Consider the following 25,510-nt stretch of genomic DNA (forward strand, 5'->3'; position numbering starts at 1 on the left):
CTCCCCACCTGCTCTAGGTCTGCAGCTGAGCAGCTGATTGAAGCTGGAAAGAAAATTAGAATCAAGCTGAATAGTCTCACTTTAAATTCATCACCACCAACCTCAAGTGAGCCTCAGTTCTGCCCACAATTCTAATACATTTCTCTATTTTATACCTTCACCTCGTTCCTCCAATATCTTTTCCCCACCGTCACTCTTGACTGAAAACCTTGTGACTTACTCGAGAAAATATAAGCAATCAGAGAACTTCCATATTCTTCTTCCACCAATATAGAACCATACTCACGAACCTATCCTTTTGCTGCAATGGTGAATTGTTGATGTTTCTAAGTCCAATTCCTTCTTGCACTGGATTCCATTCATTCTCACCTACTCAAGGGCATCACTTTTACAATTTTCCCCTTTCTCTCTTGCACTGTCATTTGCCCTCTTTGCACTGGATCATTCACATTGACAAAAAAACACTTGGGCAACATTTTCTATCTTAAAAGTACCCTGTCAGGGCCGGCCCCATGGCTGAGTGGTTAAGTTCGCGCGCTCCGCTTCAGCGGCCCAGGGTTTCACTGGTTCGGATCCTGGGTGTGGACATGGCACCACTCATCAGGTCATGCTGGGGTGGTGTCCCACATGCCACAACTGGAAGGACCCACATCTAAAAATACACAACTATGTACTGGGGGGGCTTTGGGGAGAAAAAGGAAAAAAAATTAAAAAAAAAAAAGTACCCTGCCTTGATCCACATCCCTTGTCAGCAACCACTCCTTTTCTGCTCTGCTTTGCAGAAAAACTCATTGAAAGAGTTGTCTATACTCTCTGGCTCCCCTTTTATCTACTTCTCCACTTTTCTTCTCATTCTTTTTTAAACCTTGTCCAATAACTCCTACTACTTTGCTGAGACTGCATTTGTCAAGGTCTCTGACATTTCTGTGTTTCCCTACTTGGCCCGTGTGCAGCATTGGGCGTGGGTGATCGTTCTTTCTTTGAAACGCTTTCCTTAGTTGGTTGTGGGGATACCATCATCTCCTGGGTTCCCTCCTGCCTCACTGGCTGCTCCCTTTCAATCTTCTATTCTGGCTCCTCCTAATCTTCCCAACCTCCAAATTTTGGACAGCTGCAGGACTCAGTTCTAGAACTTATTTCCACCTCTTTCTACGCATAGTTGCTAAGTGGTTTCATCTAGTTTAGTAGCTTTTAATTCCAGAATTTTCTCCTGAACTCCCGACTTATGTATCCAACAGCCTATTTGATATCTCCATTTGGATAATAATAATAATAGGCAATAGCTAAATGGATTGAATGTTTTCTATATACCAGGTATTGTTCTAAGCCCTTTATGTATATTCATTCAAATATTGAATGTCTAATAGGCGTCTCAAACTTGGCATGTCTAAAACTGAACGTCTGATTCTTATTCCCACCCAAACCAGCTCCTCCTTCGGTATTTACCACCTCTGTGAATGGCAGCACCTTTCACCCAGTTGTTCAGGCCCCAAACTTCAACATAATCCTGACTTCACTCTTTCTTTCATACTTCACATCCAATGCATCAGCAAATTCTGTTAGTTCTATTTTCAGAATACATCTCAAACCCAAGCAGTTCTTATCGCCTTTGTCACTGCCACCCGACCAAAGGTTCCATCCTCTCTTGTCTGGGATGTTGCCTCCTTACTGGTCTCTTTGCTTTTACTCTTGCTCGCTCTCCAAACAGCAGCTAAACTGAGGCTTTAAAAACATAAGTTAGATTATGTCTTTCCTTTGCTCAAAACCTCTTAGTGGCTTTCTGTCTCAGGAAAAAATTCAAAGTTTTTACTGTGACCTACAAGGTCCTAAATGGCAGGCCCCTAGTCAACTCTCTGGCTTCACGTCCTACCACTCTTCACCTCCATCACTGTTGCCATGCTGCCCTGGCCTGCTTGCTGTCCCCTCAGCCCCGTCCCTAAGCAAGCTTCCATCTTAGCACCTTGTCCTTTTGAAGTTCCTTCTACCTGGGAAACAGGTTGACATAGGTGTCATCAAGCCTGATGAAAATTGGCATTTTAAGATCGCTCACTAGAAGAGGGTTATTTACATGTATGGTCTGATTACCTTGAACTAGCAAACAAAGCCATGAAGTTATTAATTATTTTTGCACAACCTTCTTATGTAAACAGACATTCTCTATATAGAAGTAAAAATACAGAACTGGATTCAATATAGAATTGCGGCTAAGGCTACATCTTTCTACTGTTAAACTCAGCAATGATGATTTAGTTTTAGCAAGCAATGTAATCCATTGTATTAAATTAATGCTAATCATTTGAGTTTTATTGACTCTTTAGTTTTGTTTGCATTTAATTTATAAATTAGCCTTAGTGTTATAGTTGAATAAGAGAGATCAGCATAAGGAGTTTATTTTTAGTTTTATATTTGTGATTATATTTAAGTAATACTATAATACAAGTAATGAGACAAACTGGAGTCTGCAAGCATATTTCTCCTTTAAAAGAGGTCTATATATTAAGTCAAATTTGAAAAACACGTTTTGGTTGATTACATGATTTTTACAATAAAATTCCTTATAAGAGAGAAAGCAAGGGAGAAAGCATGAAAGACTTAAATATTTCAGACCAAAGTTAAAAAATAGGAAAAGTATTGGCAGTATATTTAGCCAATTATAAAGAGAAGTACAGAAAAAGAAATTGGTGAAATTGAAAAAAAATGTGTTTCCTGGCTAAAGAATTATTAAACATTTAGAGCCAGGAAAGAAGTTTATATTAATTTTCCAGACACTTTCTGCTTTCCATTCCTCCACTCCATTAAACACCCCCACGTTGAAAAAAACTAGAGACTTGAAGATGAAATGAAATAGCATGGAAAATATTGAGAGAGGATTTTCCTATAATAGAGCTAAATGTATCCTTGCCTTTTTGGTTTTTTTGGAAGTGGTTCTCATAAAGAGATGTTTGAATTTGGTGCTATGAATATCTGGTGACTGCAAGACAAAATGAAAACAAAAACAGAAACGCAAAGCGCTTCTATAAACTTGGCGTTAATTTAAAAGGGATTCTTGGAAGGAGTTTTGAAAACTTCCAAAGTTTCCTCATAATTGGACTCCCCCCAGATCACTGACAGAATGAATAAGCTTTATAAAACACAGTTCAAGTCCTTGTATAGTTAGTTAAATCAGTGTCTGGCATTTTAGAGAAAGAGATTGCAGTAGGCAGAATTCTAAGATGTCCCCTCAAGATTCTGGATCCCTGGTGTACATGCACCTTCTCCCAGTTATTCACTCAAACAGTAATCTCGGTATTGTTGTGATGGGATTTTGCAGATGCAGTTAAGGTCTCAAATCACTTGACCTTAAGATTATCCAAGTGGACTTGACCTAATCACATGCACCCTTTAGAAGCGGAGAGTTTTCTCCCAATGATCACAGAAAAGAATGTCAGAGAGACACACATTGGCTGGCCTGGGAGAAAGCAAACATCCAGATGAGCTGCCTATGGTGGCCACATGGTGAGGAATTTTGGGCAGCTTTTAGGAGCCAGAGCGGTCCCCAGCTGACAACTGGTGGGAAAAGGGGACCTTGGCCTGACAACCACAAGGAAATGAATTCTGCCAACTTCTAGTGAATTTGGAAGAGGATTGTAAACCTCAGAGGAGAACGACAGCACTGGCAGACACTTTGATGTCAGCCTGGCGAGACCTGAGCAGAGAATCCGGTCACACTGTGCCCAGAATCTAACCTATAGAACTGTGAGATAAGAAATACGTGGGTTCTTTTTGAAGCCAGTAAGTTTGCGATAATTTATATAGCAATAGAAGACAAATGCAGAAATCATTTCTCTTTAACCATTTATATTAGAATCATATAGAAACTGTCAGTGTTGCCTTTTGGAGCAAGAATGGGTGGAAGTAAAAATCATTATTCTTATTTATTCCATGACCAGAAGCTGAATTAAGATAGGACTATGTCCTAAAAAGCTTCAGAATGTCAAAGAATATGCAATAAATAATGGAAACGCAATAGCAACAAGGAAACCACAGGGTATAACACGGGGTGCTGAGTTCCACCAGCTCCAGCTGTGAGCATCCAGCTGGGAGTCTAGACTCAGTCTTGAGGAGCCTCTGATGAACTATGCAGAATTACAGGTATATGCTCAGCTAACAAGGCCTCTGGGGGTGAAGCTCATTTATAGGAAGTCGGTTTTAAATAACAGAAACTGTTTGTGGTAAATCAACATTATGAACTCTGACTGCATACGAGACGTACACCAGGCACTATGAAGGCAGAATTAGTGACATATTCTGCTTGGTGACAAAAATACCTCCGAGCAGGTAAAAGTGGAAGAGATCTCTTCCCTTTCAGATTTATTCAGTAGGAGACTATCTACACCAGAGGTTGGCAGACTTTTTCTGGAAAGGATCAGACTTTAGGCTTTGCGTGCCATGTGGACCCTGTTACAACTGCTCAACTCTGCCGCTGTAGTGTAAAATCAGCTATAGGCAACATGTAAACAAATGAGCATGGCTACATTCCAGTAAAACTGTATTTGCGAAAACAGATCTTGGGCTGGATATGGCCCAGGGCTGTAGTAGTTTGCAGACCCTGATCTAGACAGATGAGGAGCACCTGGACTGGTGGTGGCATCTGGGGGAACAGAAAGGAGGGTACAAATGTCTGAGATGTTATGGAAATAGAACTCACAGGACCTGACAACTAATTGGCTTTGAGGAGAAGGAGAAGATGAGAAGATGACTCCAGTCTTTCTAGTCTGGAAAGACAATGACACCACTATCTGAGATGGGAACAAAGATGGAAGAGATGAGTGTGTGTTCGTGTGTGTGTAGGGGGGGTTGTGGAGAAAATGGGTCGGGTATTGAAGTCATAAATTTGAGGTGCCTTCAGAATATTTCTGTGGAAAATTCTAGGAGGCAACTAGAAGTCTAAGTTGAGAGAGATTGATTTCAGCAATTTGGGAGTTATCTCCATGGACGTGAATGTCTTGAAGCTATGGGTGTAGATGAGATCACACATGGAAGGTGTGTGGAATATGAGCTAATGTATATAAAAGTGTTCTTTAAACTGTAAGACATTATACAAACGTAAAATATTCTTATTATTAAATGTGACAAACAGAAGCATAAAAGGCAGTAACAACCGTTTTATGTCTCAGAATTCCCGCTAGTTCCCAATTATTGCATTTTCATCCTGTGACGGCCTTTGAACAGCTTTTTTTCCCCTCTCCTTGCGTACATGCTGAGATTATAATGCATTTAACATTACCGATGTGGTGGTGTAATGCCTTTTTTTCCCCCAACAGATACTCTCAGACCTCTTTTGGTAGACATGAACTTCTAAGAGGGCTAGGACAAAGACACAGAGATGCTGCTTTGATATTAGGGTCTAACGCTTGGAGTTTTTTTTTAAACAAGCAATGAGGCAGTAAGTTTAGGGGTATCAATATTTAATCACTTAGGACAAGAGACACAGAATGTAGGAGCAGAGTAGACCTAAGAGATAATATCAAGCTAGAGTTGAGGAAGCCCTGAACCCTTGAAAAGTGGAAATTGCTCTTTTCCCTAATCTCAAGGATACAGCGCTATCCTTTAAGCAGGCCTGACCTGCATTTCTAGAGCATTTCAGTTCTCTATTGCTGCTGAACAAATGGTTCCGAAACTTAGTGGCTTCAAACACAACTATGTTATTATAGTTCATGATTTTGTGGGTCTGGAACTTGCATATGATTTGACTGGGTGGTTCTTCTGTTCCATGTAGTATCAATGGAGGTCACTTGCTGGTATTCAACTTGTGGGTAAGCTTGTCTGGGAGGTCCGAAACAGCTTACCTCACATGTCTGGCACACTGATCAGACACCTGGAAGGCTGGGCTCAGCTGGGACAAGGCACCTGCATGTGACCTCTCCAGCACAGTGGCCTCAGGATAGTCAGATTTCTTACATAGCAGCTCAAGGTCCAAAAGTGAGTGATTTGGCAAACAAGGCACGCTGCATGGGCTGTCATGACCCAGCCTTGAAGTCACATTGTGTTCCTTCTGCCATATCTATTGGTTGAAGTGGTCATGAATCTTTGAATCTTCCCAGATTTAAGGGGAGGGATGGTAAACCCCACCTGTAGATGGGAAGAGCATCAAATAATTTGTAGCTATAAAGGCCATCTGGCAGAAGGATGTGCCTCCTTGATGACAGATCAGATGATATGGATGCTAGGGAGCCCTGCCCTCCTAGGCCTAGTATTTCTTGGAGTGATGGAGATTGCAGCTTTCCACGTGGGTTACATATTGGTGGGATGGCTTCCCTTACTCAGAGAGCAGATCTTGAGACCAGGACTTAGATGCAGCTAGTTTATTTTTGGGCGTGATCCAGGAAATTGTAGTGGAGGACTGGAAAGAGTGAAACAGGCAGGAGAAAAAGCCAGTTCCAGGGTGTGTTGTCGAGTTGGTCACTGCTGTTGGCTTCTGGGGCTCAGTCCTGCTGAGATCTTCTGAGGAGCTGTGTAGTTGCACCTCAGAATTGCCTGTCTGGAGGACAGAAGATAAACTCACAAACTCCCCTCTCCCGTTGATCAGGGGCTGCCTCACGGGGTGTTGGCTTTCTCTTACTTTCAGCTCTACCCATGCATAAGTCTTGATGGTAGCTCATATTGTAGCATCAGAAAGATCCTGGGTCAGACAGCCAGACACACAGTGAGCTGAATTGAGGTGCTATCAAATTACACATGCATGAAGCTGGTTGCCATAGCAACGGATGGGGTAAAAAGTGGGCTGGGAGGATGTGAGATGGTCACAAGAGGTACCTGATATGCATGCATGTGCTTGAACTTCCTAATTAATTAATCCAAGGATACAGGCTTTAAGGCACGGGAGCTATACCGCATAAACACATAGAGTATAGCTTGTTTCAGTTTTTTCCCTTCCCCTGGATTCCTGACTGTCACAGAGCTTGCAGCTGCCAGGGACACTCTCCTCAAGGCTCCTGTCACCATTCTGGAAGAGCTTACACCAGTAATTGGTGAACTTCTGTTTAAGAAAAGGTTTGCACAGATCAGACTTTCCTAGTTTATGAACAAACAGCCCAAGCAAGGGCCACATCCTTATCCCAGCAGAGAAACAGAGTCAGTGACTGGTTCAGATGTCCCCAAATAATGTCCCTGCCCTCAGCTCTCCAGTGGACAGGAAAACCTATTCCCCACAGTGGTGGACTAATAACCATTCTTCACTCTCTAGTTGCAAGAGGGGAGTTGAAATCCATCGTGACTTGTGATGTTTATCGTTGTATCCGCTTGACAGTATCAGGAAGAACCAATGGATGGAAATGGAAAAAGCAGGGAGATTAGTGTAGCCTCAGAGGCCAATTTCAAGGCATCTGGTGAGGGAGATGATAAGTTCACCCTATTCTAAGTGAATCCACTTGTGAAATCCATATTTCTCTATAAAAGGAGGATGGCTCATCTCTTTATAAAAGGAGTCACCAGGGGACTAATTTGCCTATTGAGCTCCCCTGGGGTATTTTATTTGTAGTTTCATTTTATTGAAAGCATAGGCCTGCATGGCATGCTGTAACAGTTCTCAAAATTATTCTAGACCGTGGATATTTTGTTTCAATGAAAGCTTTTGTGAAAGTTCAATAAGTGACCCAGATGGGAAAGGGCTGCTCTGCTTCAAGCTGGGGATAGGGACCCGTAACTTGGATTCTTTTCTCAGTCTCTCTTCATCCCTCCGCTTTTCTTGACCGTTGAGAGACTGCGACATGCCTTGTACAGCTCCCAAAACCACAGTTTGGAAGTCTCTGATATGTAGTACGAGTTACGATTGTGAAGTTGGACAGCGGTGGCTTAAAGAAAGAGGGAGTTACTTTTCCTCGCTTATCCAGAAGTCTGGAAGCCAGTGAACGCTATTGTTTTGGTAACCTTGGCTCTTCCTCTATTTCCTCTATGCTTATTCTATTGACTTGTTGCCTTATGGCTGCAAAAGAATTGCATCATCTCTAGGTGTCACATCTGAGTTCAAGGCAGAAAGGAAGTTGTAAGGGAATTTTTTCTTTTTGCCTTCTGAGGCTCTATTTTTTGGGAGGGAGGGGAAGTGACACATTACCAGAAGACTGTCCTTTAGATCTCATTAGCCAGAAATAGGTCACTGGTCCACTGTAGACCAATACTGACCAAAAGGCATGAGAGGAGAACTTAATCTAATAATGATTTATTTCCTGAGGCTAAGTGAGGGGCCTCTGCTCTCTGAAATCATGGAATCTCTGCCTGTTTCTTGAACAAATCAGGGTTTTATTAGCAGGGAGGTAGGGAATGGGGAATGGCAGTTGGATGGGCAACTGGATAAACAGCAAACTGTCTGTCAGAGCCAGTGGGCCAGGAAACCTGACTGTGAGTTCTAACTTGGCTACTTGACTTGCAAAACATTGGACAAGCCACTTGACATGGCCTGGCTGCAGTGATCTCCTGTATAAATTGGACAACTTGAGTGCCAAGTGTCTTTCTCCCTCCTGTATCCAATGGTTCTGTGCAATTTTAATAACTTCCTGAACGTTCAACCCAAAACTGGTTTGTAATTGAAACAGATGCCCTAATGGAACTGTTCTGGCTTGAAGAACTGGCTGCTTGTATTTTCATGCAGTAAATCTTGTGCTGTGGATTTCAAAGAAATTCCACTTTTTTTTAGCCTTTGAGGAGAAATCAGCCCTCCACTCCCACCGCCCTACGCAGAGTTAAATTCTGTATTTGAAGAGTACAGCTTTCTTCCACGTAATTCTTATTTAGTTTTTCTTAATAGAAAAAATAAAAAAATCAACCTTCCTATTTGGTATGAAGCTCCTTCTAAGTAACAGGAAATTATTACCAGCTCTCTGATTGATTGTCCAATGTTAAAATAAAGTAGATGTCTTTTTAAATACATGATCACAATTAGTGTTTGGCTGTATTGAGTATACAATTTTCACCAGTTGCTAACAAAAGTAAAAAGTGAAGATTCCCATTGGTGATAACCCTAGGGTTAGCACAGTATCTGGCTTTTGGTAATTATTCAGTCAGTGTTTTTTGAATTAATGAATTATGATAAGAAGCATAAATGAGGCAGAGTAGACTAGGGTAGAATTAATTCCTCAGAGTTAGATTTTCATAGTTTTTATATCCTTGATGTTATTAAGGAGGGCATTGGAAAAGAGCTTGTTTAAAACATTTGATTGATAGCTTATTTTATTTGTACATTAGTTGATGCACAAAGGGAAGTCAGAAATAGCACGGCATGCCGATTCATTCACTGACTATTAGTTGAGTATCATCTAGGTACCAAGCACTCCTCTACGCAGTGTGATACAACAATAAATGAGAGAGACAACGCTTCCTGGTCCCATGGAGCTTGCATTCCAGTGGAGGAAACAGACAATACATAAGTAAGCAAAAACTATTTCAAGTAGTGGAAAATGCTACGAAGAAAATGAAACAGGCTAATGTGATAGTGAGTGGGTGGATGAACAGCGTTTGATGGGGCCATCATGGAAGGCTTCTTTGAGAAGTTGACATTTGAGCTGAGACCAGAAGAGAGCTAGCCATATGAAGATCTGGGGGAATAGTGTATCAGGCAGAGGGAACAGTAAGTGCAAATGCTCTTATGTGGTCATTTGCATGGTGCACTTGAAGATGAGTAAGAAAGCCAGTGTGGCTCAAGGGTAGCGAACAAGTTGGGGATAGTGGGAGGAGATTAGTTGGGAGACGTGGCCAAGAGGCAACTTGTATAGAACCTTGTAGAACAAGGATATTATTCTAATTGCAGTGAAAATCTGTTTAGGGTTTTAAGCAGGGGAAGGACATGATCTGCTTTAAATTTTTGTGAGATCTTCTATGCTGAGTGGAGAATGGATCAGAGAGGGTGAAACCGGAAACAAGGGCATCAGTTTGAGGGCTATTGCAGTAGTTCAGGTGGGAGAAGATAATGCCTTATGGGCAGGGAGATGGGGAAAAGTGGAAAGATTTGAGATCTATTTTGGAAGCAGTGATAGGACTTGCTAATGGATTGTATATGGTGGCTGGTGATGGAAGGAAAGAAATTAAGGATGGCCTCTAGGTTTCAGGCTGAAGTGACTGAGAGGAAGGGGTGACTTTTTTCTGATAATGGGAAGATGAGGCTGGAGAGAAGCACTTGGGCTGGGGGTGGTGGCTGGCGGTCAGAAGTCCTGATTGGAAAATTGAGATCTGAGCTGCCTCGCAGATATCTACATCTTAGAAGTTGACTTTGAAGCAGGTGCTTTGCAAAGGAGTCCTCTTAGGAATGCAATGGTTAAAGACAGAAGAAAAAGGAGTAATCCTTTACAAACTCTCAGTAACAGAAGCTCCACAATGCTGTGCCTCCTGCAACCTCTCCTCTTAAGTAGACAGAGATAACTCTTCCAATATAATCTCCCTGAGCAAGAAAAGAATTGAGAACACAGGTGTTTAAGACCTTCCGTATGGGCATCCCTAATCCCCTCTTCAGCTTGTTGATCAGTCCAAGTGCTCACATCGGCAGAACATCTAAGCAAATCGAGGCAACTTTGTAGAGAAATGAATTGTGGGGAAGTCTGCTAGGATTAGCAAGATTAATGGAAAAGAAAAGAACTGTCCTCAAATAAGCACAAGATAAAATACCAGAATGATGCACGGAACAAACCAAAAAAAAAAAAAAAAAAACAAACCTTAGGGGTTATGTTTTCATTTTAATAAAGTGGAAATATGTAGGCAGGAAATTATTTTTCTAAAAATTTCACTTGGTGAAGCTGTTCAAATAAAATCTACATACTTTTAATTATAAATTGAATAGAAAGGACTTTGAGTGTCTCTGAATTTGGGATCCAAGTTTTATGCTGTTGATGTGAATAGAAGACGTGAGAGCTAGAATCTGCCAGGTTTGAGATCTCACAGGCCCTTATAAGGTGTCTTGAGGTGATATTAAGGCAAGATGAATTTGATATGGTCTGCGCATGATACTCTACTCCTAGGAAAACATGAGGTTTTTCTTAGAATCTCTTGGTCTCTGGGTATGTTGCTAAGAATTCTGTGATGGCATGCTTCATTCAGGCAAATTGATTGCCTCTCTTTTTTCCCCTCCTGCCTATGGCTAGGTTCTGGCTTAATGCACCTTTGAGTAGGGGCTATCCCCTGGGTTACTCACTCGGGCTCTTAGCTCTCTCTTCCTCCTTCCTCTGGCAGGTGAAGGGCTTCAGAGTGGGTGGATGATCAGACTGGCAGGCACTTGACTTTGATGGGCAGGCCTACAGAGATCTTGAAAGTTTCTCTAGAGAGTCTCATTTCAATGTGACATATACAGGTTTTATATGTAGTTGTGCTTTTTAAAATTGTGAGCGGTGACCCATTAATATGTTATGAAATGGTTTTCGTGATACTGACCAAGATATTAAAGAGTAAAATAAGATAAATAGAATAAAAATGTCAGTGTGCATTGCGCATAGTAAGGGTAATTATTGTTTCATGAAACGTCATTCATAGGTATACTTATGTCCTAGGTCACCATGTACAATGTATTTTTTACTCCAGGTTGTGATTGAAAAGAAAATTTGAGAAACACAGCCCTAGAGAGTAGGGGCTGAGAGTGTGGCCTCTGCGGTTAGAAGGCTCACAGAGAAGAATCTCAGCGCCATAATTATCAGCTGCCTGACTGTGGGCGAGTTTCATAACCTCTTTGGGCCTCAGATTCCTCATCTGTAAAGTGAAGATAAAGATACATCTGGCCTCAAAGGGTCATATTTGTTCAGAAGATTAAAGCCTTGACTATAATGCCTGACACACAATGTGTCCAATAAGAAGCAACAATTGATTATCTATGAAAATTGGGTGTTAATTTGTTGTGGGGGTATGCGGCAGGAGAGTTGCAATTAAAATGAGTCACATGGGCCTGTTTCCAGTGTAGAAAATGGATAAGGTCCTGTCGAGTCCTCTTTAAGCCCCAGTGGTCACTTTGGTCTTCTGTCTGGAATGACATCTGATACCTTATGTTGAAGCACTTGTTTGAAAATCAAGACTCCCTCAGCAGGAACACAGTTCTTAAGATTTTCAGAATTGCACAAATTGTACTTTGATCTCTCTTCCCCTTTCCCAAAGGTATAAGATTGGGAGTAGTGGATGCTGTGATTGGACAGGGTTGTACCCTCCCCAAAGTCCCCTGGTATGGGACGCACAGGGCTGTGCCCCTCTTGCTCCCTGTGGGGTCTCTCTATTTGTTGAAGTCAGCCTTCTGCCTTTAGGAGTTAATTTCTTTCCTTTAGGCTATGCTTCTCATAAACTCATCCACACTAAGCTGTTCTGGAGGTGCTTAACACAATTATTAGTAATTTATTTTCATGGTTGTGTTTTATTACGGCATAATTTACATGCCATAAGTTCACTCATTTTAAGCGTACAATTTAATGATTCTTGCATGACCATTTCAATGATTCTTGAAGTTAAAAAGTTGACTAACCATCACCACAGCCTAGTTTTAGAACATTTCCATCACCCCCAAAAGATCCCTCATGCCCATTTGTTACTCTTCTACCCTTAGCCCCATATAACCATTAATCTACTTTCTGTCTTTATAGATTTACCTTTTCTGGATATTTCATCAGACTGAAATCACAGTGTGTGGTCTTTTGGGTCTGACTTCTTTCACTTAGCATAATGTTTTTGAAGTTCAGCTACATTTTAGCATGTTTAAGTACTTCATTCCTTTTTATTGCCTGATAGAGTTCTATTGCATGGATATACATCTATTACTCCACTCCCAGTTGATGGATATTTGGTTGTTTCCACCTTTTGACTGTTATGACTAATGGTGCTACGAACATTCATGTACAATTCTTTCTAAGGGCAGATATTTTTATTTCTCTTGGATACATAAGTAGGAGTGGAATTGATGGGTCATATGCTAAAATTATGTTCAAATTTTTAAAGAAATTGCCAAACTGTCTTCCCAAGTACAGTTGTGCATCACATAATGATGTCAATGATGGACTGCAAATATGATGGTGGTCCCGTAAGATTAGTACCACATAGCCTAGGTGTGTAGTAGGCTATACCATCTAGGTTTGTGTAAGTACACTCTATGAAGTTCACTGATGATGAAATTGCCTAACGATGCATTTCTCAGAACATATCCCCGTCATTAAGTGATGCACGATCATAGTTGCACCATTTTACATCCCCACCAGCAAAGTATGAGGGTCCAGTTTCTGTACATACTTGTCAACACTTATTACTGTCTGCTTTTTGATGAATAATGATGCTGAGCATTTTCACCTGTATTTATGAGTCATTTATGTATTTTCTTGGCTGAAATGTCTATTCAAATCTTTTGTCAAAATTTTAACTGAGTTGTTTGTCTTCTTATTGTTGTGTTGTAAGAGTTTTTAAAAAATACATTCTGGATTTAAATCTTTTATCAAATATACAATTTGGAAATATTTGCTCTCAGTCTGTGGCTTGTCTTTAAATTTTCTTAAAGGTGCCTTTTGAGGAGCAAAATTTTTAATTTAATGAAGTACAATTTACCAAGTTTTTCCTTTATGGATTGGGCTTTTGATGTGGTATCTAAGACCTCTGAGCCTGTCTCAAAGTCATAAAGATTTTTTCCTGTATTTTCTTCTGAAAGTTTTATACTTTGAGCTCTTAAGTTTAGGTCTGTGATGACTTGTGAATTAATTTTTGTGGGTAGTGTGAAGAAAGTATCTAAATTTATCTTTTTTCATGTGGATATCCAGTTGTCCCAGTGTCATTTGTTGAAAAGATTCTTGTTTCTCTATCAAATCACATTGATACCTTTGTAAAAAATCCATTGACCATAAATGTAAGAGCTTGTTTCTAGACTGTAAATTCTGTTTTGTTGATCTATATGTCTATCTTTATGCCAGTACCATACTGTCTTCATTGCTGTAATTTTGTGGTAATTTTTGAAATCAGGAAGCATAAATCCTCTGACTTTGTTCTTCTTTTTCGAGATTACTTTGGCTATTCTGGGTCCCTTGCATTTTCATATAAATTTTAGGATCAACCTCTCAATTTCTGCAAGAAAAGCAGCTGAGATTTTGATAGGGACTGCACTGAATCTATAGATCAATTTGGGGAGAATTACTTTCTTTTTGACATTGAGTCTTCCAATCTGTGAACATGGAATGCCTCTCTATTCATATTTTCTTTAATTTTTTGCCACAATGTTTTATAGTTTTTAGTGTACAAACCACAAATTTCTCTTCTTGCATTTATTCCTAAGTATTGTATTCTTTTTGATGCTATTATGAATGGAATTGTTTCTTAATTTCATTTTCCAATGATTTGTTATTAGTACCTAGAAATGCAATAGATTTTCGTGTATTAATCTTGTATCATGCAATCTCGTTGATCTCATTTATTAGTGCTAATAAGTTTTTAGTGGATTCCTTGGTATTTTATATACATTGGATTATGTCATATGAGAGTAGACAGTGACATCAGTGAAAATGGAGAAGTGAGGAATTCCAAAAGTTTTCCCCTGCATAAAAGCATTAAAAAATGTAGCAAAAACTGTCAGAATCAACTTTTTCAGAACTCTGGAAACTAACTAAAAGCTTGCAGCAACCCAGGGAGAACTTATTCAAAAAAAATGGTTGAATATTGCCAAGAGTTTTGTGGCATTTTAACTTACCCTAGTTTCATTTACCAATCCCCAGCTCAGTCATAGCCTTGAAAATAACAGCCTGCATTCCCAGTACCAGTACTGGAGGGAGGGGAAGGACCTCATTTGCAAAGAGTTGTCTTTATTTGATCCATCTGCTGGCTTTCTGGAAGATCTGTTCAAAAGGCATGTCTTTATCTCGCCTAACTCCAAACTTACCCAGTCCTATTGTCACTACCTGGGGGACACTTGTTGAAACATTTACAAGCAAATACTTTAGTCATTGCTGCCTGAAGCAATGGATAACAATTGGGGCAAACAATAGACTAACCAAAAAGTTTGGGAGGAAAGGCTGAGATGTGTAGGAGAATAAGAGCTTTGAGAAACTGTGACATATTCCTGGGAATCTAGAAGGCCTCATGCATGCCTAGGTCTGTGTGCATGCTCAGGAAAGACCTGAGAAGGCCCTAAGCTCTCACCTCTGGCTGACCTTGAAGCTCTGTACAGGCAAGAAGTGAAGGCTAAGGCAGAGTTGTAAATAGCCTGGTTGAACGTTGAAGGTGTGCTTGCAGAGCCTCTCTGCAAAGATTGGGAGATTTTTTTGTTCCAGGAATTTAAGAAAATTTCTGTCTAATCATTGACTGACCACCACACTAACATAGAGACTTAGTGGACAAACATGAAAAAGAATAGAGACTTTACAGAATTAGATCAGAAAAGTTGTTAAACAAACAAACAACAAGTAGCAACATCAACAAACTCTTGGGACGAGGAAGAATCTGATTTCCAGAGTTGCCACATTAAAATGTTCAAAACATCCAGATTTCAACAAAAAAATTATAAGGCATGTGAAGAAACAACAAAGTATGGCCCATATGGAAGGGAAAAAGCCCCACAATCAATAGAAACTGTCTCTGAAGAACCCTAAATGTTGGACTTTCTGGATAAAAACTTTAAAAAAGGTATTTTAAATATGTTCAAAGAGCTAAAGGAAACCATGTCTAAAGAACTAAAAGAAAGTATGAGAATAGTATTTCACCATATGGAGAATATCAGTAAAGAGAGAGAAATTATAAAAAGGAACCAAATAGAAATTCTGGAGTCGAAAAGTACAATAACTGAAATGAAAAATTCACTAGAGGGACTCAACAACTGGTTTAAGCAGACAGAAAAAAAAGTCAGAAAATTTGAAGATAGGTCAGTCAATTGAAATTAGACAGTCTGAGGAAGAGAAAGATAAAAGAATGAAGACATTTGAGAGCCTCAGAGACCTGTGTACACATAATGGGAGTCCCAGAAGGAGAGGAGAAAGAGAAAGGGGCAGAAAGAATATTTGAAGGAATAATGAGAAAAATCAATCTACACATTCAAGAAACTTAAAGAATTCCAAGTAGGATAAACTCAAAGAGAACTGGAAATAGAGATAGTTTTGCTTCTTCATTTCAAATCTGGATGCATCTTGTTTTTTGTTTTTTTTTTGCCTGATTGCACCAGCTAGAACCTCCAGGACAATGTTGAGTAAAACTGGTGCGAGTGAACATCCTTGCCTTATTCCCTTGTCCTGGAGAGAAAGCATTCAGTATTTCACAGTTAAGTATGATTTTATCTGTATGTTTTTCGTAAATGATATTCTTACTCTATTGAGAGTTTTTGTAATGAATAAGTATTGGATATTGTCAAATACTTTTTCTGAATTTATTGAGATGATGATGTACTTTTTGTCCCTAATCCTATTAATATAGTATATTACGTTAATTGATTTTCACATGTTAAACTACCCTTTCATTACTGGGATAAAAATAATCACTTAGTTCTGGTGTGTAATTTTTTTTTTTCGGTGAGGAAGATTTACCCTGAGCTAACATCCATTGCCAACTTTTCTCTTTTTTTTTTGCTTGAGGAAGATTAGCCCTGAGCTAATGTCTGTGCCAATCTCCCTCTACTTTGTATGTGGGATACCTCCACAGCATGGCCGATGAGTGGAGTAGGTCTGCGCCTGGGATCCGAACCTGTGAACCCGGGCCGCCAAAGTGCAGAGTGCAAAACTTTAACCACTCGGCTGTGGGGACGGCCCGCGTGGTGTGTAATTTGTTTACATGGTTCTGGATTTACCTTACTTAAATTTTGTATAAGGATTTTTTGCATTTATATTCATGAAGGATATTTGTCTGTAGTTTTCTTTTCATGTCATGTCTTTGTCTGGTATTGGTATCAGAGTAATACTGGCCTCATAAAATGAGTCGGGAATTGTTTCCTCCTCCTCTATTCACTTCAAGAATTTGTGAAGGATTGGTTTAACTTCCTTAAATATTTGATTGAATTAATCAATGATGCCATCTTGGCCTGGACTTTTCTTTGTGGAAAGATTTTTAATTACTAATTCAATTTCCTTGTTACAGCTTTGGTCGTACTTTTTATTTCTTCTTGTGTCAGCTTAGATAACTTGTGTCTTTCTAGGAATTTGTCCATTTCGTCTAAGTTGTTGGATGTGCTGGCATACAGTTGTTCATGGTATTGCCATTTAATCCTTTAAATTTCTGTAAGGCCAATAATGATATCTCCTCCTTCATTTTTGAATTTGGTAATTTGTGTCTTCTCTTTCTTTTTCTTGGTCAGTCTAGCTAAATTCTTGTCAACTTTGTTGATTATTGCAAAGAACTAATTTTTGGAATCATTGATTTTCTCTGTTTTCTGTTTTCTATTTCATTGATTTCCATTGTGATCTTTGTTATTTCTTCCTTCCTCTTGCTTTGGGTTTGGTTTTCTCTTTTTTTTTTTTTCATTTATTAAGGTAGAAGCTTAAGTTATTAATTTGAAATCTTTCTTTTTTTAAGTATGGACATTTGAAGTTATAAATATCTCCTGAAATAGTGTTTTATCTATCTCATAAAGTTTGATATATTATTTTTATTTTCATTCAGTTCAAAACATTTTTTAATTTTGTTGCAAGTTCTTCTGTGGCACATTGATTATCTACAAGTGTGTCATTTAATTTCAAAATATTTATTGATTTCTCAAATTTTCTTTTGTTGATCTATAATTTGATTTCATTGTAATTGGAAGACATACTTTGTATGATTTTAATCCTTTTAAATTTATTGAGTCTTGTTTTATAGCCTAGCATATGGTCTATCCTCAAGAATGTTCCATGTGAACTTGAAAAGAATATATATTCTGCTGTTGTTGTGTGGAGTGTTCTATTAATGTCAGTTAGGTCGAGTTGGTTGACAGTGTTGTCCAATTCTTCTATATCTTTGCTATTTTATGTCTATTTGTTCTGTCCATTATTGAGAGTGGGCTATAGAAGTCTTGAACTATTGTTGTTGAATTGTTTATTTCTCCCTTCAGTTCTGTCAGTTTCTGCTTCATGTATTTTGGAGTTCTGTTGTTAGGCATGTATATAATTGTTATATCTTCCTGATTAATGATACTTTATTTATTTATTAAAATTTAAAGAATTATTTGTTTTTTTAATAGTCACCATGCTGTACATTATATCTCCAAGACTTATTTATCTTGTAACTGGAATGATACTTTATAATTATAAAATGTCCTTCTTTGTAGTAACATTGTTTGTCATAAAGTCTATTTTGTCTGTTACTAGTATAGCAACTTTATCTCTCTTATAGTTACTATTTGCATGGTCTATTTTCTCATACTTTTACTTTCAACCTATTTGTATCTCTGAATCTAAATGTGTCTCTTAGATACAGCATATAGTTGGATCTTATTTTATATCCAGTCTAACAATGTCTGCTTTTTGACTGTTTAATGTTTTCACTTTTTTATTTGAAATTTTAATTGAGATAATTGTAGATTTCCATGTAAGTCTAAGAAATAGTACAAATTGTAGATTTCCATGTAAGTCTAAGAATAGTACAGAAATAGTACAAAGTGTACACCTTGCTTAGTTTTCTCCAATGGTAACATTTGCAAAACTACAGTATAATATTACAACTTGGATATTGACATTGATAAGATCCATAGCTCTTATTCAGATTTCTCTAGTTTTATTTGTACTCATTTGTGTGTTGGACGGGGCTGGGGCAGTGAGTTTATTAAATCCTACACAATTTTATCACCTGCATATGTTAGTGTATCTACCACCACAGTCAGGGTGCTGAACAGCTTCAACACCACAGGGATCCCTCATGTTGCCCTTTTATAACCACTCCCACTTCCCCGCCACCACCACCCTCGCCCCTCCCTGACCCTTGGCAAGCACTAATCTGACCTCTATTTCAAAAACTTTGTCATTTCGAAAATGTTATATAAATGGAAGCATGCATTATGCTTATATATTGCACAAGCAATCCCTTTGGGATTGGCTTTTTTTGCTCAAAAAAAATGGAACATTTCATGATTTTGCATATCATCTTTGCACAAGGGCCATTCTAATCTTCTCTGTCTCATTGACACTTTTGTGTATGTGCTACCAAAGTATGCAAAATCATTTCTTTTTAATGTAGGTATCGATGTATTTGTATTATATTTTCTAATTTTTATTTGTTTTCTATCTCATGTCTTTTTGTTTCTCCTTTCCTCCTTTACTACCTTCCTGGTGTTAAATGATTTTTTTCTGGTGTACCGTTTTAATTCCTTTGTTTTTAATTATATTTTTTGGAATGATTTTCTTAGTGGTTCATCTGGAGATATTACAGTATGCACTTAACTAAAAACAATATATTTCAGATAATGCTAACTTAATGCCAGCAAAATGTAGAAACTTTGCTCCAATATAGCTCTATTCCATCCCCCCTCCTTTGTGATATTATTGTCATATATCAATTCTTTCTATATTATGTTCCCAAAAATATAGTTTTATAATTATTCTTTTATGCAATTGTCTTTTAAATAAGTTAAGAGAAAAAAAGAGAAAAACTGTCTTTATCCTAACTCTTTTATTTATATAATTGCCTTTGCTTATGCTCTTTATTTCTTTGTGTGGATTTGAATTATTGTCTAGTGCCATTTCCTTTCAGCCTGAAGAACTTCCTTTGGTATTCTTGGTAATGCAGGTCATGTTTGTCTGGGAATGTCTTTATTTTGCCTTCGTCTTTGAAATATAGTTTTGCTGAACAGGGGATTGTTCGTGGACAGTAATTTTTCTGTCAGTACTTTGAATATATCATCCCACTGCTTTCTGGGCCTCCACCATTTATGATGATAAATCAGCTGTTAAAACTATTGAGTGCTCCTCCCTGTCGTATGTGATGAATTGTTTTTCTCTTACTACTTTCAAGATTTCCTCTTTTTCTTTGCTTTTCAATGCTTTGACTATGATGTATCTCAGTGTGGATTTCTTTGTTTTTTCTGCTTGGAGTTCATTGAGCTTCTTGGATGTATAGATTAATATTTTTGATCAATTTTGGAAAGTTTTTGGCCATTACATCTTCAAATTTTTTTTCTGCCCTTTTCTCCCTCCTTTCTCCTTCTCAGACTCCAAGTATGCGTATGTTAGCACATTTAATGGTGTCTCATGGGTCTTTCAGGCTCTGCTTATAGTTCTTCATTATGTTTTCTTTCTTTTCTTTGGATTGAACAATTTCTATTGATTTATCTTCAAGTTTGCTGATTCTTTCTTCTGCCAGCTTAAATCTGTTGCTGAGCTCCTCTAGTGAATTTATCATTTCAGTTATTTTACATTTTAATTCCAGAATTTCAAAACGGCCCTTTTAAAATAATTTTTATTTCTTTATTGATATTCTATATTTGATTAGTAATTATTGTCATATTTTCCTTTAATTCTTTAAACATGGTTTCCTTTAATTATTTGAACACATTTATAATATCTGCTTTGAAGTCTTTGTCTGATAAGTCCATCACCTAGGGTCTTTCAGAGACAGTTTCTATTGCCTGCCTTTTTTTCTTGTGTATGAGTCACACTGTCCTGTTTTTGCTTTTGTTTTTTGCATTTCTCATAAATTTTTGCTGACAACTGGACATTTTTGATAATATATTGCAGTGACTCTGGATTCTGATTCCCCTCTCCCCTGGGTTTGTTTTTGTTATTTTGGGGGATTTTTTTGTTTATTTATTTAGTGACTTGCCTGGACTAACTATATAGTGTCTGTCTCTCCAGTAGTGTGCAGCTACTGATGCGTCTAGTCAAGTTTTCTAAAAACTAATTTTGTTTATTTAGGTATATCTAACAAATAAAATATTAGTTTCAGGTGTACAATGTAATGATTCAATATATGTGTATACTGTGAAATAATCACCACAATAAGTCTAGTTAACATCTGTCACCATACATAGCTACAAAAAACTTTCTTCTTTTTTGTGATGAGGACTTTTAACATTTACTCTTAGCAACTTTCAAATATGCACTACAGTATTATTAACTATAGTCACCACACTGTGTATTATATCTTTATGATTTATTTATTTTATAACTGGAAGTTTGCACCTTTTGACCCCTTTCACCTATTCCACCCACCCACTACCCCTTGCCTCTGGCAAGTACCAATTCATTCTCTGTATCTATGAGCTTGGGGTTTTATTTTGTGACTCCACATATAGGTGAGATCATATGGTATTTGTCTTTCTCTGTCTGACTTATTTCACTTAACATAATGTCCTCAAGGTCCATCCATGTTGTTGCAAATGTCAAGATCTCATTCTTTTTTATGGCTGATTGGTATTCCATTGTATATATAAACTACATCTTCTTTATCTATTCATCCATCAATGGACCCTTAGGTTGTTTGCATATGTTGGCTATTGTAAATAATGCTGCAATGAAAATAGGGATGCATATGTCTTTTTTTGTTTTGTTTTGTTTTTTGTCCTTTGTTTTTTTTTCTTTTTCTCCCCAAAGCCCCCTGGTACATAGTTGTATATTCTTAGTTGTGGGTCCTTCTAGTTGTGGCATGTGGGACACCACCTCGGCATGGCTTGATGAGTGGTGCCATGTCCGTGCCCAGGATTCGAACTGATGAAACACTGGGCTGTCTGTAGCGGAGCACGTGAACTTAACCACTCGGCCACAGGGCTGGCCCCCAGGATATGTCTTTTTGAATTAGTGTTTTCATTTTCTTTGGATAGGTACCACCCCAAAAATTAAAAAAAACAATTCTTGATTTTATTTTTAAGCCTGGCTTTCTGGGGTCACTCCTTGGTCAGCATAGCTTAGTGGTTAGTGAAAGATTGGTCAGACGTTGTGTTTAAACACCTTGAGTCAGTAAGGCTTTTACCCTTTGTCAATGGATCTGTATGTTTGGGAAATAGCATTCAAAGTTTACGCAGTTTATGAGTTCTTCACAGCTTTTATTTTCTGTGCTTACAAGGTTTCACATTCATCCAGGGGCAAGTAGTCTACTAAGGCCCTCTCCAGTTTCTTCTGAGTGTAAGCACAACCCTGTGCACACATATAGCCTTTTAGAGCCCCAGGGATATGTGGGAGCTTACCAAGGCTGACTGGCTGTCTTGTCCCCCAGATCTCACTGATAAACTTTTCACCTTTCTGCTGGTATGCCCAACCAGTATGTCAGACTACCTTCAATTTTGGTCTTCTCTGATTATGTGCTGCCAAGATTGCTATTGTTTTCAAAAATGCCCCTGGGCATAGGTTTTTCCATACTCACTCCAAATCATGTGAGCTCCTCTAGCAGTGGAGCCACTGGCGCTCAGGCCTGCCCTGCCCTGGTAGCACTGCCTATGCCTTGGAGTTGGGGGCTAGGGCATGGAATAGCCTTAGGCAAAAACAAAGTTAACTCTCCCTGTTCTCACTGAGATTCAATAGTTTTTCTTGAATAAGTGCTTATAAGTTTGTTTTCTGCCTTTGACCAATTTCCAGATTCCAGAAATGGTTGTTTTTGACTAGTTTTGGTCCAGTTTTATTGTTACCCTTTGGGAGGAGGATTTGCCAAGTTCCTTCCAGACAGCCTGCCCCAGTAATGGCCTTCTGTGGTTGTGTTTGCCAAAGACAACACCCAAATTGGAAGTTTCCTCAGAACATAGCAGATTCATATCCAGAGTAGTGTTCCCACATGTTGGGTGGGGCAAGGGTGGAGCAACTTCCATTGATATATCTTCCTAATATCTCATCAACTTTCAAAGGGAGACTTACAAAGGAAGTGAGCATCCTGTATTCAGAGAGAGGATGATCAGTCAATGCCCCAGAAGTTTGTCACTCCAGGTGGCAATGAATGTGAAGGCTGGTGTAGATGGGGTCTCCACACAGGCACTTGAGGATTAGCCTTCAGGATGGAGAATCAAGAAGGAGTGGGGAATGTTTTCCTTCATAAGAAGTGAATTGTGGGAAATGAGAGCGTGGAAAACCACCTATGGAGGAAACTTCCAGGTTAAAAAAATCACTAAGGCATATGTTTCTCTTCCTCTTTACATATTTATACATCTATAAATTATTCTGTGTCTGTTTGTCCATTATTTCACTCAGTGTCTCTCTGGCCTGGTTGTCAATATACTCATGAAGCTGAACATCCTTCATAGTCAGAACGGCTCCTGTGGTGTTATGGGTTCTCTGCGTGTGTATGTGCCACTGGGAACTCCTTCCCACACAAAGCTTCTTGGAAAAGCAGAGCTGCTGGATGCAAATAAAAACCTTTGACCTGTATTTTCAATTAATCAATGACGCTTGCATAGAATAAATGGAGTTATTTTTTCCCCTTACCAGGCTTAATTCATAGGTTATGATGCTAATGAAGGTTGGTTTTTTTCCTGATGTTTCTTCTACTTTTATGCACTGTCTTTTGCTTGTTTTATTAATTACATGAGCAATAACACAGTGTCTAAATTGGTCTAAAGGCATCATTCTAAATTTAAAAACAACGTTGAAAAGCAGTAATTCCCACAAGTGTGTGTCTTATGAATGAGGGTGAGCATTTAACCAATTACTCTGCAGGAACTGCATGCAGATTACAGAACAAATGCCTGAAGGGAGCAGCAACTCGCATAACCCCATTTTGAAAAAGTAGATCTGTTTTTATTTATCTTTCTCAGTTTTAACTGGTGTTTTAAAGAGAGATGTGATTTTGCAGCTTTGGGGAGCTTTGTCTATTTCGAGCAATTGTCAGAACTGAGAACTGGAGGAATTCAAGAAGAGGACTCCAGCGCTGGGTTCTAAAAAGTGTTGTAGAAGCAGAGTCTTCAGTTTTTAACGGCCCAGCTCTGTCCATTTTGTGAGCACATGTCATACTAAAAGAGAGAAATACAGCTTAGAGAATAGCTTCAGAGGACAAATGGGAGGAGAGGTCCAGGCAGCTATAACTTAGTGCTTTAGTCATCTTTAATGGAAATGGAGCCTCTAGCCAAGCCTAATATATAATGTATCATAAAACATATGTCTGTCAGTCTCCCAGGTACGATAAATAGGGAAAACACAGACCTCAAAGGGAGGCTATGGCAGGCCTTGCAGAGGGGCTCAAATTACTTGGCTTGTTGTGGGGGATTGAAGGCTGTGGGGGAGGAATGATGTAATGTACATTTTTAGTGTTTCTAAGAAGTGACTGTCTCCAGCCCTGTTCCGGTGGGCCGTGGGAGAGGGAATGAGAAAGGGAGGGGCTGGGTTCATAGATATGGGAAAACTGAGTCGGGTGCCTGTTTTGCAGATGATTAAGCTCTTTCTTTTTTATTTGGAGGGTAGTACAGCAGGGAAGAGATGGGGCGCATCTAGCTGATGGCATTTCCCAGAATGCCCACCACCTTTGCATCTCACTATTGCCTCATCCTTTTCCTCAGGTGAGACAGTGGCCCAGGGCACTCTAGTAACAATAGCTGTCTCTGTCCCCATGCTCAAGAGCCCCAGTTACCCTCTCTCTCAGGGTGCACTCAGACGCCATCTGAATTTCCTGCCATCCCAGCGTGTTCTGCCCCTCCGTAGACAATCCTGCTTGGTAGATTCTTGTCGTTTCCCATTACTGAGCCTACTTCTTTGGGTGCCAGTTCCACCTATGAGCTGAAAGACCTTGGGTGTAACCTCTATGACTCTCAGTTTCCTGATCTATATAATGGGAAGAATAAGCTATCTCTTTGGGACTCAAATACAGGTCTTGTGACTTCAACTCTGAAGTGTGGTCTATGGCTCACCACAGGATCCCTACACTCAAAACATCATCTCTGCTGTATTTTTCTGAACCCTGCCCTGCCTCTCCCTAGTAAAGCCCACTGGAATAGTTTCCTATATCAAGTCTTTTCGAAATAGATCAACCTGGCTCCATTCATGCTAAGAATTCTCTGTACTTCTGGATCTTTCTATCATTCTACCTCTCCTGTGTCTCAGCACACAGATGAACGTGTGTTCAAGCAGACCCATGTACACACACACATGCATATACACACTCACACTCATACACAGCACCGTGGAGCATTGAGAGTATGGCTCTTTATGTGATATGATTTGAGTGTCCTGAGACCAGAGTCTTTACCCTAAAATGTGAGGAAAGCAGCCCTTTATCCAACTTTAACAGTCTCATTTTCTTTTGATTCTGATGGTTTTTCCAAGCATGTTCTGCTAGGAGCTACTAAATTATCCCCTCATACTTGGCATGCATGGGCACAGGTCAGGTACCCGGAGACCGGGGGTGGGCTGCTGTCAGGGGGGTGAATGGGCACCTAAGTCCAACCTGACTCATGTGCCAATGTTTCTCAGGATCAGCCCAGTCTGCTCAGCAGCCACTGGTATTGTGATGTTGCTGTCACTTATGAATATTTAAGCATAGTCACACTTGCCCGGTTTCTCAATGATTTTAAAACCCCCTTCAGGGCCTGAGCTCTCATTTTCTCCTTTTGTTGTCTCTTCTGATATTGTCTATAGAGATCTTTATTTGATAGAATGGCTTTAACTTTTGACCATGACCCAGTGTAAGAAATACGTTTTATACCTCAATTCAGTACATATATGCATGTATACAGATATATAAG

General features: G+C 39.1%; 1 non-coding gene across 1 annotated transcript; it reads right to left on the reverse strand.

Annotated features, from left to right (window-relative positions):
- Nucleotides 1-18,967: 18,967 nt before the first annotated feature.
- On the reverse strand, nucleotides 18,968-19,070 carry LOC139081228 (U6 spliceosomal RNA). Its single transcript, XR_011536351.1, has one exon. It is a non-coding gene; the product is annotated as a U6 spliceosomal RNA (small nuclear RNA).
- Between the last annotated feature and the right edge of the window lie 6,440 nt (nucleotides 19,071-25,510).

The sequence above is a fragment of the Equus przewalskii genome, chromosome X, assembly GCF_037783145.1.
Source record: "Equus przewalskii isolate Varuska chromosome X, EquPr2, whole genome shotgun sequence".
Taxonomy (NCBI): Eukaryota; Metazoa; Chordata; class Mammalia; order Perissodactyla; family Equidae; genus Equus; species Equus przewalskii.